Source organism: Eubalaena glacialis, chromosome 5 (assembly GCF_028564815.1).
Source record: "Eubalaena glacialis isolate mEubGla1 chromosome 5, mEubGla1.1.hap2.+ XY, whole genome shotgun sequence".
In the NCBI taxonomy this organism is placed as follows: Eukaryota; Metazoa; Chordata; class Mammalia; order Artiodactyla; family Balaenidae; genus Eubalaena; species Eubalaena glacialis.
In genome coordinates, this window is record NC_083720.1 from 104724104 (window position 1) to 104743687 (window position 19584).

The 19584-nt window shown below is 38.2% G+C and overlaps 1 protein-coding gene and 1 non-coding gene across 4 annotated transcripts in view; both read right to left on the reverse strand.

Moving 5' to 3' along the window:
- The window catches only part of TMEM150C (transmembrane protein 150C), a 90516-nt gene that overhangs the window by 20718 nt on the left and 50214 nt on the right, over positions 1-19584 (reverse strand). The gene's annotated exons all lie outside the window — the stretch shown is intronic.
- LOC133092822 (U4 spliceosomal RNA) lies at positions 1044-1184 on the reverse strand. Its single transcript, XR_009701177.1, has one exon. It is a non-coding gene; the product is annotated as a U4 spliceosomal RNA (small nuclear RNA).

Consider the following 19584-nt stretch of genomic DNA (forward strand, 5'->3'; position numbering starts at 1 on the left):
AAGAAAACAGATCCTGTACATCCTTCACTCTGTCTTCCCATCCTGTATAACCACAGTACAATGTCAACACCAAGATACTGACATTGATATAATCCTTTCACCTTATTCAGATTCCACCAGCTTTACATGCTCTCCTTTCTCTGTGTGTGTGTGTGTGTGTGTGCGTGTGTGTGCACGTGTATTTAGTTTATGCAATTTTACTACATGTGTAGATTCATGTGGCCACCACTACAGTCAAGGTACAGGACAGTTCCAACACCTCAAAGATCCCTAATGTTGCCCTTTTATAACAACACCCACTTCCCTCCCCTGCACCCTCCTTAATGATCTCTAGCACCCATTAATCTGTTCTCCATTTCTATAATTTTACCATTTCAAGAATGATATACAAATGAAATCATGTAGTATGCAACCTTTAGGATTGACTTTTTTTCACTCATCATAATTCCCTGGAGACCATCTAAGGTTTGTGTTGATCAATAGTTTGGTACCTTTCATTGCTGGGTAGTATTCCATGGTATGGATGGACCAAGTGTGTTGATTTACCTCTTACAAGATATCTGGTTTGTTTCAAGATTTTGGCCATTGCAAATCAAGAAGCTATGAACATTAGTGTACAGGTTTATGTGGGAACATAAGTTGTTTTTGATTGATTATTATTATTTTTAAAATATTTATTTATTTATTTAGGCTGCGTTGGGTCTCCGCTGCTGCGTGCGGGCTTTCTCTAGTTGTGGAGCACAGGCTCTAGGTGCATGGGCTTTAATAGTTGCTGCGCGTGGGCTCAGTAGTTGTGGCTCGCAGGCTCTAGAGCGCAGGCTCAGTAGTTGTGGCACGCGGGCCTCGTTTCTCCATGGCATGTGGGATCTTCCTGGACCAGGGATCGAACCCATGTCCCCTGCATTGGCAGGCGGATTCTCAACCACTGCGTCACCAGGGAAGTCCCGGAACATAAGTTTTTATTTCTCTGGAATAAACACCCAAGATTGCAATTGCTGGGTCATTTGCTAATACATGTTTAGTTTTTTTCTTTTTTTATTCAATCTCCATAGAGACTGTCAAAAATTGCCATTGCGGACTATATTTCAAGTCGTTATGGTGGGGTATTGGGAAAAGTTTTCAGTTAGCAATAATCACACCTTGGATAAACCTCATTGGCTACAATACTGCCACTGCGCAAAGTTAGTACATGTTTAGTTTTTAAAGATTCGGTCAAACTGTTTCTAGAGCAGTTGTACCATTTTATTTTCCTACCCGCAATGTATGATTGATGTAGTTTCTTCACATCATTATCACTATCGATGATATCACTATTTGGTGTTATCGTTAAATAATCGGTGTTAATTGGTGCTATCACAATTTTTTATGTTAGCCATTCTGATAGTCATATAGTGATATCTCATTATGGTTTTAATTTGCATTTCCCTGGTGGCTGGTGATATTGAATATTTTTTCCTGTGCTTATTTGCCATCTGTATGCTCTCTTCAGTGAAATGTCTATTCTTGTCTTTTACCCATTTTCAACTTGGATTTCTTTCTTTTTTTTTTTTACAGTTGAGAATAAAAAAACAGTTTGAAATTTCTTCATATATTCTAGATACTAGTCTGTTTTTGGACATGTAGTTTGCAAATTATTTTCTTCAAGTCTGTAGCATCTCTATCCTCTTATACAGGGTCTTTTTAAAAATTATTTTTGTGTATGTGTGATAAAATATACATAATGTAAGATTTTTACCATTTTAACCACTGTAAGTGTACAATTCAGTGGCATTAAGTACCTTCGTATTGTTGTGCAACCATCACCACTATTCATCTCCAGAACCTTTTCATCTTCTCAAACTGAAACTCTATACCCATTAAACAATAACTCTATTCCCTCCTCCCCCAGCCCCTCGTATCCACCATTCTACTCTCTATTTCTATGATTTTGACTACTCTAGCTACCTCATGTAAGTGGAATCATACAGTATTTGTCTTTCTGTGTCTGGCTTATTTCATTTATTATAAAGTTATTGAGGTTCAACCATGATGTAGCATGTATCAGAACTTCATTTCTTTTCCTTTTTTTAAGATTTATTTATTTATTATTTATTTAATTTATTTTGGGCTGTGTTGGGTCTTAGCTGCGGCACGCGGGATATTTGTTGAGGCATGCGGGATCTTTCTTTGCAGTGCGCGGGTTTCTCTCTAGTTGTGGCCTGCAGGTGGTTTTCTCTTCTGTAGTTGAGGTGCACAAGCTCAGTAGTTGTGGCGTGCGGGCTTAGTTGCCCCGCAGCATGTGGAATCTTAGTTCCCTGACCAGGGATCAAACCCGTGTCCCCTGCATTGGAAGGCCGATTCTTTATCACTGGACCACCAGGGAAGTCCCAGAACTTCATTTCTTTTTTTTTAAAATTAATTAATTTTATTTATTTATTTTTGGCTGCTTTGGTTCTTTGTTGCTGTGCACGGGCTTTCTCTAGTTGCGGAGAGCAGGGGCTACTCCTCGTTGCCATGCGCGGGCTTCTCATTGTGGTGGCTTCTCTTGTTGCGGAGCCCGGGTTCTAGGCACGCGGGCTCAGTAGTTGTGGCTCGCGGGCTCTAGAGCACAGGCTCAGTAATTGTGGCGCACGGGCTTAGTTGCTCCACGGCATGTGGGATCTTCCCGGACCAGGGCTCAAACCCGTGTCTCCTGCATTGGCAGGTAGATTCTTAACCACTGCGCCACCAGGGAAGCCCTTCATTTCTTTTTAAGGCTGAATAATATACCACTGTATGTATATGCCATATTTTGTTTACCCATTCATCTGTAAATGGACACTTGGGTTGTTTCCACCTTTTGGCTATTGTGAATAATGCTGCTATAAACATATATACGACATACACAAATATCTATTCATGTCCCTGCTTTCAGTTCTTTTGGGTATATACCTAGGAATTAAATTGCTGGTACTTGGTGGTCACATGGTAATTTTATGTTTAATTTTTTGAGGAACCCCCATGGTAGCTGCACCATTTTACATTCCCACCAGTGATATACAAGGGTTCCAGTTTCTCCACATTCTCACCAACACTTGTTATTTTCTGGTTTCTTTTTTTTCTTTTTTATTTAAACAGGGATTGTGTCAGATTTTATTTATTTATTTATTTGACCACACTGTGCAGCTTGCGGAATGTTAGTTCCCTTACCAGGGATTGAATCCGGGCCTTTGGCAGTGAAAGCGTGGGGTCCTAACCACTGGACCGCCAGGGAATTCCCTATTTTCTGGTTTCTTGATAGTATCCAGAACTATTTGTTTAAAAGACTGTCTTTTTAAATTTTGATGAGTTCTAACTTACCAAGTTTTCCTCTTGTGGATCATGATTTTGATGTCAAGCCTAAGAACTCTTTGCCTAGCCCTTAATATCGAAGATTTCTGTCTGTATTTTTTTCCCTAAAAGATGTATAATTTTACATTTAAATCTGTGATCTGGTTATGTCTTTTTAAACAATAGATTTCTGTTGTCTTATTCAATTGGATTAGACCCTAGACCATTTATAAATCACTTTAATAAGGATCAGGAAATAGGTGATGAGCTAAGTCAGTCTTCTGACTTAGTAATAAGTAGTAAAGAAGATTCTTATAATGAAGAACATATATTTAAGCCATAATACACCCTACCATGCCAGGTTCTTTTGTCAACTGACGAGTATGAGGTTAAGAACAGAACAGTGAGGTGTATGTGTGTAGATGGGGGAAGTTCCCTTACTTACTTCACCTCCCTACCCACCTTTGAGTTATCATGGAGACCAGAAAATCAAAGTAAAATGCTCTTTCAGGACCAGCTTCTGGTTTTGTTAACCTACCAATACCCCATCTGACATATCTTGATGCTTTTATTTCCTTCTCCCTCCCTGGTGGGACTGTGTTAACCAAAGAAGGGGACTCTGCTACATATACTTTTCTTGTCCAAAATAATCTATTTGTTTTTCCTTAGCGCATACCCAGCTGATAATGTAACCAAAGAACCTGCAATAGAAAAAACACTCATATGCTCTCTACTTTCTGTGCTGGAGGAGGATTTCTGGAGATGCCAGGAGATAAATGTTTGATTTGGTTTGGTTCATAAGGTGTTCTGGCTTGACAAGTTCAGATGTTTGACTGGAAGTACTTCTAAAAGAAAAAAACGAATAGATCTATTCAATCAACTCTCTTCATTGCCTCAATGTTATCTAAGAATTAAAAGTTAAAACTGAGAGATGGTTCTCTTTCTCCCATCCTTCCAGACACCATTAAAATAAACTGGCCCAATGTTTCCTATCACAGTAGAAAGTGTCACACAAACTTTACTTATATTTCCAAGCAAGGTCAAGCTCCACTCTTTCCCTGAGCTGCATCAACATGGTACCTACCAGCTATGAAGATACATTTTTCCTTGCCTTTTTAAAGAAAGAGGGGAAGAAGGAAGGACTACTCCATACTCCTAAGATAGTTTTCTCTGTGCATTCTGAATTATACTTTTAAAAATTTTTGTGTAATATTTACTCCATTGATATTGATCTTCCAATAATACCTCATAGGAAAAAACTTAGGATAATTGCTTCCATGTCCCAAATGGTAAACTATATCTGGAACAATGTCACCTAATGCGTTTCTGACAAAAGGAGGAAAAGAGCCAGAATTGCATAAACCTTCTAGAAAGGGTTCTGGCATTTAGACTCAGTTTGGAAGACTCCCCTCCAAATGGTGTCATGTACCCAAATGATTTGCAAAGCTGTTATCCAGATGGTCAAATCCTCCTCGAATGCCAGTACTGCTAATTCCCTGTACATTTCTCTTGCATGTTCTTTTCTTCCAGTAAATAGCATTCTCAAAGTTTGAGCGATCTTCAGTCTCTTTCATGGAATCTGTGGTAGGAGTGGGACTGCACAGTGGGGACTGCTGAGCACTCAGAGTCAAAGGATGAAAATCTCGATCTGCTTGCTCCCTGCTTCCCTGAGCGCTCCTTCTTCCTCAGAGAGAAAAATGAACTGTCAAACGTTTGCAGTGGCTCTGCTGTCGACACTTTCGTTCCTCTGTAAGTCTTCTAGCTTTAATGCTCAAGAGAACACTTGGTCATTTGAAAATTTACAATCTCATGGAAAGAAACAAAGTGTTACTTAAGCCCACATTTGCTCAGCACCCAAGACTCCAACTACATGAACGTGATTTGAAAAACGTGATTTGACTCCAACTACATGAACGGGTCTTGATAAAGTTGAGGTCATATATTCATAATTTTAATCACGAAATTCCAAACAGATGATTCTTATAGTATAATCTAATGAAGCTACTCAAGTCAAAGAATATAGCATACTGTTACCAATGATAATCCTTGAAGAAAAACTTTCCGTTCTTTCAGGTGGTGGTAAAACTCCTCCAAGCCACAAATGGAAAAGGAAAGCCCATTGGATCATCTTGATCTACAGATTTTAAAACTTTATTAATAAGAAACTACTTATGACAGTGAAATGTCTCAAAAGTTAAGATAATATCTTTTGGGGCTGGAAACGATTTGCTTGTTATGAATTGGAAGGATTTTGTATAACCTAGGGTAGTGGTGAGAGGCAGCTAGAGTTCATGGACTCAGGAGCCAGCTTACCAGGTCTTGGAATCCCAGCTCTGCCACTTACTATAGTGGTTCTGTGATCTCGGTTGTTCGGTCCTCTCTGTGCCTCAGTTTCTTCATCAGTAAAGTGGGAACAATAATAGTATCTACTCATCGGGTTTTTATGAGGGTTGAAAATACATTTAAGGCTCTGATAACAGTGCCTAACATTTGATGGCTTTTCAATAAGTCTTAACTATATGCCACTGCAAGTGATCTTCGGGGTCTTCAGTTATCTTTCTTAAAATTTTGTAATTTATCAGGAAAGAAGCTCTCTGCCAAAGCAATTTTTCATTCTGCTCCCAGGGCCAGCTGGCATGGAGCAGGAAAGATTAACGAGTCACCCACTAATGACCAGGATTGTTGCAGTGTCTATGGACCAAGAGCATCCTTGATTTTTTTTTAACCTTCTGGGAATCTCGAGTTATTTTCTACGTGTATCATAGACAAATGTGGAGAGCGTGTGTTATTTTGTAATTCAATTACAATTATAGATGGTAATGACAAGGACTATTTGTTTTGTTTTGTTTCATCCCAGAATGTTTACAGGGTCCCAGATGTAAGTCAGCATAGAGATCTGCAATACAGCAAACTCAATATGCTGATGGTTAAATTTTTGCTTTCAAAATCCTAAGTTTGGGAAAGCATGATAGCTTGAGTGACTTGGTGTCATATAAAAATATATGACTTCCTTTAATCATACAGATATAAACAATACTATTCAAGCTATGAGGTCGATTTTGAGCCAAAATAATTTCTACAAGCACTGGAAAGAAACAATATATTAATTAATAATGGAATTCTTTAAAATATTGCCATCTCCAAAAGAATATGATAGTTTCTATGTAGAACGAATGGTGACTGGTTTTTCTTCAATGGGTTCTTGATTTCTAAAATCAATCACTTTCATTCAGTTGACAAATGACTTATAGGGATCCATTCATGCTACTGGCCCAAATGATTCTTTTTCTCAGAAATAGATGGAACATACTGTCCTCACACCATTCATGGAATAATCCCAGAAGGAAGTCCCTTCTTCCAGTATTTCAATTCAGTAATAACCTCTTAGAATTTCTATGCCGAGATCCTCCTCAGAGTCCATTTATATCTTCAATAATAAAAATATTTCCCACATATGGCAGATATAATTGCCAACTCAACAATCATTTCTCCTCTTTTTCTTAGCTAACAGAATCTAGTTTTACCCAGGACAGCAATGTGTTCAGCCCAAGAGTATAAGTCATGGCCAGTATAAGCCAATCACAGCTATCTCATTTTCCTTAGACAAATATCTTTCCAGACTCCCTTGCACCTGGCCAATGAGATGCAATGGAAAGCCTCTTTTCTGCCCACTCTTCTCCTTTCCCACTTGGGATGCTGTTGTGAAAGTATGATACCTAGTGCTATGGCAGCCATCATGTAACCATGAGACAACAATCACAAGGACCCAAAGCCAAAATACTAAGGATGGCAGAGTAGCAGATGGAAAGAACTGACTCCTTGATAATATCATTAGACACTGTACTAAATTCCCGATATCACCAGCTCCCAAACTTCTTGTAATGTGAACCAATTAAGTCTTCATTGCTTTATTACTGTAGGTTGGTATAGCATCAAAATCCCCTCTCCCTTCTTCCATTATAACTGGGCAAGTGGCTGCTCAACTACACTATAATTAGCAGCCTCCCTTTCAAGTGAGTGTGGCCCTGTGTGTAAGTTCTGTCCAATGGAATGTGAGTGAAGGCTCTTACAATAAAAATATTGTATTATATAGGAAAAAGTATCTATTTTCTAGAGATGCACACTGAAGTATTTGGGGATTAACTGTCAGAGTGTCTAAAATTCACTTTTAAAAACTTCATTCATGGAGTGATGAAAGAATTTTAGAAATAGAGTGGTGATGGTTATAAAACATTGTCAATCTAATCAATGCCACTGAATTGTATACTTAAAAATGGTTAAAATGGTACATTTTACGTTATATATATTTTACCATAATAGAAAAATAATTTTAAAAACCTACATCATCAAAAAAAGATGTACCACATCACACTGATTAGGATGTCTATTATCAAAATCAAAACCAAAACCAAAAAAACCCAGAAAATAACAAATGTTGGTGAGGATGGAGAGAAACTGGAACCCTTGTGTAGTATTGGCAGGAATGTAAAATAGGGCAGCTGCTATGGAAAACAGTGTGGTAGTCCCTCAAAAAATTAAACATAGAATTACCATATGGGCCAGTAACACATTTCTGGATACACACCCATAAGGACTGAAAGCAGAGACTCAGAGATATTTGCACACCCATGTTCACAGCAGCATTTTTCAAGGTAGCTAAAAGGTGGAAGCAACCAGTGTTCATCAATGGATGGATAAACAAAATGTGGTGTAAACATACAATGGAGTATTATTCAGCCTAAGGAGGAAGGAAATTCTGACATACTATACAACATGGACATTTTGAGGACATAATGCTAGGTGAAATAAGCCAGTCACAGAAGGACAAATACTGTGTGATTCCACTTATATGAGGTACCTAGAGTAATCAACTTTATTGAGTTGGAAAGTAGAATGGTGGTTGTTAGGGGCTGGGGGAAAAAGGGGATAGGGAGTTAGTGTTTAATGGCTACAGAGTTTGCTAGATGAGAAGAGTTCTGGAGATGGATGAAGGTGATGGTTGCAAAACAATGTGAATGTACTTAATGCCACTAAATTATACACTTAAAATGGTAACTCTTATATGATATTTTACCACAATTAAAAAAAAAAGAACAGACACAAGAAAAATGTCACAGAAGATCTAAACAGACATTTCTCCAAAGAAGACATACAGGCCAAAAGACACATGAAAAGATACTTAAAAATATAGAAGAACTAAAGAACAAACAGAGATGAACAACACAATAACTGAAATGAAAAATACACTAGAAGGGATCAATAACAGAATAACTGAAGCAGAAGAATGAATAAGTGAGCTTGAGGACAAAATGGTGGAAATAACTGCCAAGGAACAGGATAAAGAAAAAAGAATGAAAAGAATTGAAGAAAATCTCAGAGACCTCTGGGATAACACTAAATGCACCAACATTCAAATTATAGGGGTCCCAGAAGAAGAAGAGAAAAAGAAAGGGTCTGAGAAAACATTTGAAGAGATTATAGTTGAAAACTTTCCTAACATGGGAAAGGAAATAGTCACCCAAGTCCAGGAAGCACAGAGAGTCCCATACAGGATAAACCCTAGGAAAAAAACACCAAGACACATATTAATCAAACTAACAAAAATTAAATTCAAAGAAAAAAATATTAAAAGCAGCAAGGGAAAAACCAAAAAGAACATACAAAGGAATCCCCATAAGGTTATCAGCTGATTTTTCAGCAGAAACTCTGCAGGCCAGAAGGGAGTGGCAGGATATACTTAAAGTGATGAAAGAGAAAAATCTACAGCCAAGATTACTCTACCCAGCAAGGATCTCATTCAGATCTGATGGAGAAGTCAAAAGCTTTTCAGACAAACAAAAGCTAAGCACCACCAAACCAGCTTTACAACAAATGCTAAAGAAAGTTCTCTAGGCAGGAAACACAAGAGAAGAAAAAGACCCACAAAAACAAACCCAAAATAATTAAGAAAATGGTAATAGGAACATATATACGATAATAACCTTGAATGTAAATGGATTAAATGCCCCAACCAAAAGACACAGACTGGCTGAATGGATACAAAAACAAGACCCATATATATGCTACCTACAAGAGACCCACTTCAGACCTAGGGACACTTACAGACTGAAAGTGAAGGGATAGAAAAAGATATTCCATGCAAATGGAAATCAAAAGAAAGCTGGAGTAGCAAGACTTGTATCAGATAAAACAGACTTTAAAATAAAGACTGTTAAAAGAGACAAAGAAGGACACTACGTAATGATCAAAGGATCAATCCAAGAAGAAGATATAACAATTATAAATGTTTATGCACCCAACATAGGAGCACCTTAATACATAAGGCAAATGCTAAAAACCATGAAAGGAGAAATCAACAGTAACACAATAATAGTAGGGAACTTTAACACCCCACTTACACCAATGGACAGATCATCCAAACAGAAAATAAATAAGGAAACACAAGCTTTAAATGACACAATAGACCAGATAGATCTAATTGATATTTATAGAACATTCCACCCAAAAGTGGCAGAATACACTTTCATCTCAAGTGCACATGGAACATTCTCCAGGATAGATCACATCTTGGGTCACAAATCAAGCCTCAGAAAAATTAAGAAAATTGAAATTGTATCAAGCATCTTTTCTGACCACAATGCTATGAGACTGGAAATCAATTACAGGAAAAAAAAACTGTAAAAAACACAAATACATGGAGGCTAAACAGTGCGTTACTAAATAACCAAGAGATCACTGAAGAAATCAAAGAAGAAATTAAAAAATACATAGAAACAAATGACAATAAAAACACGACGACCCAAAACCTATGGGACGCAGCAAAAGCAGTTTTAAGAGGGAAGTTTATAGCAATACAATCTCACCTCAAGAAACAAGAAAAATCTCAAATAAACAATCTAACCCTACACTTAAAACAACTAGAGAAAGAAGAACAAAGAAAACCCAAAGTCAGTAGAAGGAAAGAAATCAAAGATCAGAGCAGAAGTAAATGAAATAGAAACGAAGAAAACAGTAGCAAAGATCAATAAAACTAAAAGCTGGTTCTTTGAGAAGATAAACAAAATTGATAAACCCTTAGCCAGACTCATCAAGAAAAAAAGGGAGAGGACGCAAATCAATAAAATTAGAAATGAAAAAGGAGAAATAACAACTGACACAGCAGAAATACAAAGGATTGTAAGAGACTACTACAAATAACTATATGCCAACAAAATGGACAACCATGAAGAAATGGATAAATTCTTGGAAAGGTATAATTTTCCAAGACTGAACCAGGAAGAATTAGAAAATATAAACAGACTTAACACAAGTAATGAAATTGAAACTGTGATGAAAAATCTCCCAACAAACAAAAGCCCAGGACAAGATGGCTTCACAGGCAAACTCTATCAAACATTTAGAGAAGAGCTAACACCAATCCTTCTCAAACTCTTCCAAAAAATTGCAGAGGGAGAAACACTCCCAAATTCATTCTGTGAAGCCACCATCACCCTGATACCAAAATGAGAAAAAGATATCACAAAAAAAGAAAATCATAGACCAATATCACTGATGAACATAGATGCAAAAATCCTGAACAAAATAATAGCAAACAGAATCCAACAGCACATTAAAAGGATCATACACCATGATCAAGTGGGATTTATCTTAGGGATGCAAGAATTCTTCAATATATGCAAATCAATCAATGTGATACACCACATTAACAAATTAAGTAATAAAAACCATATGATCATCTCAACAGATGCAGAAAAAGCTTTTCACAAAATGCAACACCCATTTATGATAAAAACTCTCCAGAAAATGGGCATAGAGGGAACCTACCTCAACATAATAAAGGCCATATATGACAAACCCACAGCACACATCATACTCAATGGTGAAAAACTGAAAGCATTTCCACTAAGATCAGGAACAAGACAAGGATGTCCATTCTCACCACTCTTATTCAACATAGTTTTGGAAGTCCTAGCCACGGCAATCAGAGAAGAAAAAGAAATAAAAGGAATACAAATTGGAAAAGAAGAAGTAAAACTGTCACTGTTTGCCGATGACATGATACTATACATAGTATAGAAAATACTAAAGATGTCACCAGAACACTACTAGAACTAATCAATGAATTTGGTAAGGTTTCAGGATACAAAATTAATGCACAGAAATCTCTGGCATTCCTATACACCAACAATGAAAAATCAGAAAGAGAAATTAAGGAAACACTCCCATTTACCACTGCAACAAAAAGAATAAAATACCTTGGAATAAACCTGCTTAAGGAGGCGAAAGACTTGTACTCAGAAAACTATAAAACACTGATGAAAGAAATCAAAGATGACATATACAGATGGAGAAATATACCATGCTCTTGGATAGGAAATATCAATATTGTGAAAATGACTATACTACCCAAAGCAATCTACAGATTCAGTGCAATCCCTATCAAACTACCAAGGGCATTCTTCACAGAAGTAGAACAAAAATTTTTACAATTCGTATGGAAACACAAAAGACCCTGAATAGCAAAAGCAATCTTGGGAAAGAAAAACGGAGTTGGAGAAATCAGGCTCCCCAACTTCGAACTACACCACAAAGCTACAGTAATCAAGACAGTATGGTACTGGCACAAAAACAGAAATATAGTCAATGGTACAAGATAGAATGCCCAGAGATAAACCCACGCACATATGGGCACCTAATTTATGACAAAGGAGGCAAGAACATACAATGGAGAAAAGACAGCCTCTTCAATAAGTGGTGCTGGGAAAACTGGACAGCTACATGTAAAAGAATGAAATTAGAACACTACCTAACACTATACACAAAAATAAACTCCAAATGGATTAAAGACTTAAATGTAAGATGAGACACTATAAAACTCTTAGAGGAAAACATAGGAAAAACCTTTGACATAAACCACAGCAAGATCTTTTTTGACCCAGCTCCTAGAGTAATGGAAATAAAAACAAAAATAAACAAATGGAACTTAATTAAACTTAAAAGCTTTTGCACAGCAAAGGAAACCATAAACAAGACAAAAAGACAACCCTCAGAATGGGAGAAAATATTTGCAAATGAAACAACAGACAAAGGATTAATCTCCAAAATATACAAACAGCTCATGGAGCTCAATATCAAAAAAACAAACAATCCAGTTAAAAAATGGGCAGATGACCTAAATAGATATTTCACCAAGGAAGACATACAGATGGCCAAGAGGCATATGAAAAGATGCTCAACATCATTAATCATTAGAGAAATGCAAATCAAAACTACAATGAGGTATCACCTCACACCGGTCAGAATGGCCATTATCAAAATGTCTAGAAACAATAAATGCTGGAAAGGGTGTGGTGAAAAGGGAACCCTCCTGCATTGTTGGTGGGAATGTAAATTGATACAACCACTATGGAAAACAGTATGGAGGTTCCTTAAAAAACTAAAAATAGAACTACCATATGACCCAGCAATCCCACTACTGGGCATATACCCTGAGAAAACCATAATTGAAAAAGAGACATGTACCACAATGTTCATTGCAGCACTATTTACAATAGTCAGGACACAGAAGTAACCTAAATGTCTATCAACCGATGAATGGACAAAAAAGATGTGGTACATATATACAATGGTATATTACTCAGCCATAAAAAGAAATGAAATTGAGTTATTTGTAGTGAGGTGGATCGACCTAGAGACTGTGATACAGAATGAAGTAAGTCAGAAAGAGAAAAACAAATACCGTATGCTAATACATAAATATGGAACCTAAAGAAAAAAAACGGTTCTGAAGAACCTAGGGGCAGGACAGGAATAAAGACGCAGATGTAGAGAATGGGCTTGAGGACACGTGGAGGGGGAAGGGTAAGCTGGGACGAAGTGAGAGAGTGGCATGGACATATATACACTACCAAATGTAAAACAGATAGCTAGTGGGAAGCACCTGCATAGCACAGGGAGATCAGCTCGGTGCTTTGTGTCCACCTAGAGGGGTAGGATAGGGAAGGTGGGAGGGAGACGCAAGAGGGAGGGGATATGGGGATATATGTATACGTATAGCTGATTCACTTTGATATAAAGCAGAAACTAACACACCATTGTAAAGCAATTATACTCCAATAAAGATGTTATAAAAAAATAAAAACAAATACCATATGCTAACGCATATATATGGAATCTTAAAAAAAAAAGGTACTGATGAACTAGTTGCAGGGCAGGAATAAAGAGGTAGACATAGAAAATGGACTTGAGGACATGGGGTGGGAGGGGGAAGCTGGGGCGAAGTGAGAGTAGCATCGACATGTACTACCGAATATAAAATAGTTGGCTGGTTGGAAGCAGCAGCATAGCACAGGGAGATCGGCTCAGTGCTTTGCAGTGACCTAGAGGGGTGGGGTAGGGAGGATGGGAGGGAGGCTCAAGAGGGAGGGGATATGGGGACTCATGTGTGCATATGGCTGATTTGCTTTGTTGTGCAACAGAAACTAACACAGTATTGTGAAGCAATTATATTCCAATAAAGATCTATTAAAAATAAAAAAAATTTTTAAAAAGCACACACAAGAAAAGATACTTAACATTGCTAATTATTAGAGAAATACAAATCAAAACTACAGTGAGGTATCACCTCACTCTGGTCAAAATGGCCATCATTAAAAAGTCTACAAATAATAACTGCTGGAGAGGGTGTGGAGAAAAGTGAACCCTCTTACACTGTTGGTGGGAGTGTAAACTGGTGCAGCCTCTATGGAAAACAGTATGGAGGTTCCTTAAAAAACTAAAGATAGAGTTACCACATGATCTTGCAATCCCACTCCTGGGCATATATTCAGAGAAAACCATAATTCAAAAAGATACATGCACCCCAGTGTTCATTGCAGCAATATTTACAATAGTCAAGACATGAAGCAACCTAAATGTCCATCAACAGAGGAATGGATAAAGAAGATGTGGTATATAGATATATACAATGAAATATTACTCAGCCATAAAAAAGAATGAAATAATGCCATTGCAGCAACATGGAGGGACCTAGAGATTATCATACTAAGTGAAGTAAGCCAGACAGAGACAAATATCATATGACTGTTAGCTGTCAACCTAAGTGTCCATCAACAGATGAATGGATAGAGAAGATGTGGTATATATATACAATGGAATATTAATTCATCCATAAAAAAGAATGAAACTATGCCATTTGCAGCAACATGAATGGACCTAGAGATTATCATACTAAGTGAAGTAAGACAGAGAAAGACAAATACTATATGATATCACTTATATGTGGAATCTAAATAAATGATTCAAATGAACTTATTTACAAAACAGAAAGAGACACACAGACATAGAAAACAAACTTATGGTTACCAAAGGGGAAGTGGGGGAGGCATAAATTAAGAGTTTGGGATTAACATGTACACACTACTATATATAAAATAAATAACTTATTGTATAGCTCAGGGAACTATATTCAATATCTTACAATAACCTATAGTGGAAAAGAATCTATATATATATCTGAGTCACTTTGTTGTACACCTGAAACTAACACAACATTGTAAATCAACTATATTTCAATAAAAATTTAAAAAGATTGTTAGCTAGCCGTCTATGAAAATCCACTTTCCCCTTCTTCCACTGTGTTAAAAGAATAACTAGGCATCATTTGGCTGCCCAGCCCCCTCTGCATGTGAAGTAGCACCGGGACTGAATTCCTGCCAATGAAATGTGAGTAGAAGAGATGGGTGCCACTTCCTGTCCCGGCACACACGTCTCTCAAACACTCATTTCTTATGGGCTGAGACGGTGGTGATCAGAAGAAAGAAGTTACGTTGAGCACAGCCTGTCTTGAATCTCTCCTCTCCCGCTGATATGGGACACCCGCCCGGGAATGATACTTGAGAAAACAAACTTCATTTTTAAGCCACACTATTGTTGGGTTTCTTTTTACAGCAGCTGAACCTTTTACCACAGCGAATACATTCCGATACTCTGTTCACCGCAGACCAAATATCTTATCTGATACCTGCCATCATTTCCCATAAAAATGATGAAGCCACTCTGTCCACGAGCTATTGGAGAAGTACATGGATTCTTAGGTGACAACAATTTAAGAGAATCCTGCCCTGATGAATCAGATGATACCCAAGCATTCCAAGTGACTAGGTGTTTTCTCTAAGTACATGAAATAATTAAGGCCAGGGGACATCTTCCTCACTTAGCAGTGACCAATATTTTACATATAATTTTCAAAAAGGCTTTACAAATACACAAACATATGTTTTTCCTAAAGAGCTAGTTGTATTTTATAGATCTGGAATCAAATGAATCCTCAGGGCATCCTGGGAGGTATAAAAAAGTTGGGTAATATTATTAATTTTATTTTATAGATGACAATGAAGTCATTGCTTTTAACATTCCCGATTCACCAGTTCTAAAGAATCTTTTCTAGACTCTTTGCCACATGCAATTATTTCATGTGCCTTCCTATCCCTAAGGCAAAAAACAAACACACAAAAAGACTATAAAGCCATCTGACCACAGGCTAACTGGAAATGAAATCCTTGTGCCCGGGAGTCCCTCATCCAGAGCTTTGAAACAGCATCATAACAACCCCTTCTGACCCATAGTCACAGCCCCAAGTGCCAAAACAAACGACGGCTCCTCATGATGCTGGCGCTCTCTTGCTGGGCTCTGACACCAACTCCACAGGCCTGAAACAAACGTGAAGCAAACAAGAGCAAAAAAGAAATCCCCAAAGGATAGGTAAGTTCGGTAAGTTCAAGACATGGGGATCTGAGAAGGAAATTCAGGTAGAATCTTATGTGGCTGAAAAATGCTAGGCTACTACTGCACATGACCATCAAGCCCCAAGCACTGAACCTGTATCTCCTCATCCAACAAACTGGCAGCTGCTCAGTGGATATGATATACCAAAACTGAGAGTCAAAATGATAATTCTTCCACTCTCCATTACAGTGGGAACACAGAATAGAGCTGGATCCCTGAGCATGGTCCTGGATCCAGAGTCTCTGGTTTTAAATCCAGGCTCTGCCACAGAGTTGCTGGGTGATGCTGTGCAAATCCCTTAACCTCTCTAAGCCTCAATTTTCTCATCTATAGAATGGGATCATAATAATACCTACTTCCTAGGGCTGCCATGAGGATTAAGGAAGTTAAAACATGTAAGGCTCTTTGATAAGTATATGGCAAGAGCTCAATAATTGGAAGCCTATTATTATAAATTGCTGTCTTAATATCACTAGTGCCCACCCATCTGTGGTCCAGAAAAAGAAAGTAGAAATGTGCAGATTTATTCTAGCTTAACAGTGACTGCTTAGTTTAGGAATTCAGTGAGGAACCTGAAAGAGAAAGTAAGGTAGGCTTTTAATGTTTTCTTGGTGAAGCAGGGTATGACCTTGTACAAAAATCCTTCAAACTGTCTCCTAGAAATTATGCTGATGACTTCTTTGGAAGGACCAAAAAGCCACATGAAATATATGAGACCAGAGGTTGCTTTGTGGAGCTCAGATGTGCACTGAAGAAGGTTGTACATCATCCTGCATCTTTCTCAAGGCCAGAGGAACTAATCAGCAACTCAGAACCTGAACTCCCCGGAACACTCAGAACCACTACATCACCAGAATAAAATCCAGTGAAAGCAGGGATTTATAAAATGTAGTTTACTGCCTGATGCCTAGTCTTCCACACCCAGCTGGCATTCCACATGCCTTGTGAAAGGTGACCTAATGCAGTTTCTCCTTTCATACAGTTTCCTTGTACAAAAAACAACCTGGAATAGACCTCATAAATCATCAACCTCTTCTGTCTTCCTCAAATCTTCATTCCCACAGATGATGTCACTGCACGTTAATTTTAAGCACTTAGAAGGCTACAGGGTATACATAAGGGTGTGCCTGCAGAATTAGGAGCAAAATTAGCAAAATCACCAACAAAGGTGGCTCCATAGTGAACCAATGAAATTAGGCACTTTGAGCAGTAACACATCTGAACAAAGACTTACAAGCATCCTGCTAAGAAACTGGCATGCTTCCCAACTCTCAGAAAGTAGTGACTGGCGTGAAACTGGAACTCTGAACCACTCAGTGTGCTGGGCCCAGCCGTTGTGCCCCTTGGTGGTTCTCCAAAGGCTCGAGTGTCCTTCACCAGACCCAGGATGCTTTGGCCTTGGTCCTGGGTTACTTCTTTAGGTCAATGCTCTCCCAATTGCCCCTTTCACAGCTCAGATGCCAGCTCCCTTCTGCGGCCCATCTCTGCTTCCCTGTGAAGATGGATCATATACGTGATCATACGTGATACCCAGTTCCTGAGAGTGGAAGGGAGGGGCAGGGTGGAGGCGGAGGAATCATCCCCTAGGACACACATGCCGTCTCTCCCAAGTGTCTCTTTCTTGTTTCATTAAAATCAAACACAAATGGAGACCAGACTTGAAAGTTCCCTGAGCAAAATCAGTTTAGTTATACAAGCAAAACTTAATTCGGCTTATTTCGCAAGACAAGCAAGGCCAACCTGGGTCACTTCTTGCTTCTGCCTCTGGGAAAGTCAAAAGTGAAACTTAATCGTTCCCCCAAATTGATAATGAGGCCATCACTAACCAATTCCCTTTCATTTAAGAAAATTCTAATGTTGTAACCAATCGCTGTGAAGAATAAACAACCAATGCCTCCGTACCATATAAGCCACTTTAGAGCAATACAGCAATACACCTGCCTCATTCCATGTTTTCGTTTGAGTGCTCCTGTCTTGCAAACTGTCTTTTTTGGTGTGTGCACAATAAACTTAAACTAGTATGATTACTTCAGTGATTCATTGGTTTTACTTTTGCGTTTTTCCGAACTTTTGACAGTTCATAGCATCAGAAGTGGGATCCAAAGAAGACTCCCCCAATGACTCCAAGGCTGGTGAGCAATCAGGAGTCAGGACCCACAGCCCACTGCGCTCACTGCTTTCTCGCGGACCCTGGAGTTTGGGGGTTAAGTCTCTCTTGGGTCTGAGCTTTCCTCTCTTTGCATTCTGAGTTCTCCAACCTTATTGTGCACACTTGCTCTCTGTTTCTGTTTGTTGAAGCTTCTTGCTAAGTCACCCTTCTGTCTGTGAGGGGAGAAACCCGTGATTCCCTGGGGTTTAGGCAGCCGTAGGATTACTGGGCTCCCCATAGATTATTGGTTTCGGGGAATCTAAAGGCAGAGAGGGGGTCTACCTGATCTAAAGCTCCTCCTTCTCCCTTAAAAGACTCCTGCTTCTTATACGTATACCCACTATGGACCAGGATCGTGTGCCTTTCTGGAAAAATGGGTGAACTTTTGAATAATTTGGAATTGCAGTGGCCACTTTGGGGAAATTTTAACTTAGGTAAGTCCACCTTAAGGGACACCCTGGAAAAGAGAGGATCCCAAACCTCTCAGAGATAATGGAATGCATTCTTTGACTGGCGTGCAGAAGCTTCTAAAAGACAAAATGACCCCAAAAATATTTTCTCTAAAAGAATCCTTACAGAATGCAAAAAAAAATCTTTTGTAAATAACTTTGTCCAACTGAGCAGGTTATCTTAACTTAGTCCACCTGCCAAAAACACAATTTGGATCCAGTTATTTTTTTGTCTTGTACCTAAGACATGGTTAAAATTTTTATTTATTTATTTTTGGCCGCGCCATGTGGCTTGCGGGATCTTAGTTCCCCGACCAGGGATTGCACCTGGGCCCTCGGCAGTGAAAACTTGGCGTCCTAAACACTGGACCGCCAGGGAATTCCCAACGTGGCTAAAATTTTTAAATGAAGGCTACAAGATCTCTCTTCGTGTCTGTCTATATGTTTACGTGTATGTATGTATGTATATTATGTACGTGTGATATTTTTAAGAGTTCTATTTAATTGACTTAAAGAAAAATAAATGCTCATATAAATTGATTCCTAAAACTCTCAGAAATGTAAAATCTAATCCAAATGTTTTTCAAGTTCACATGATATGGGATAATCTTTGATAAATAAAAACTAGTTTAACTCCTAGAGGTAAACATTGGCAGAAGACTCTTTGATATAAATCGCAGCAATATGTTTTTGGATCCATCTCTTAAAGGAAGTAAAAGAAAAAATAAATAAATGGGACTTAATAAAACTTAAAAGCTTTTGCATAGCAAAGGAAGCCATTGACGAAATGAAAAAACCAATCTACTGAATGGGAAAAAATATTTGCAAATGAGATGACTGATAAGGGATTAATAGCCAACATGTATAAACAGCTCACACAACTCTACAACAAAAAAAGAAACAACCAGGTTA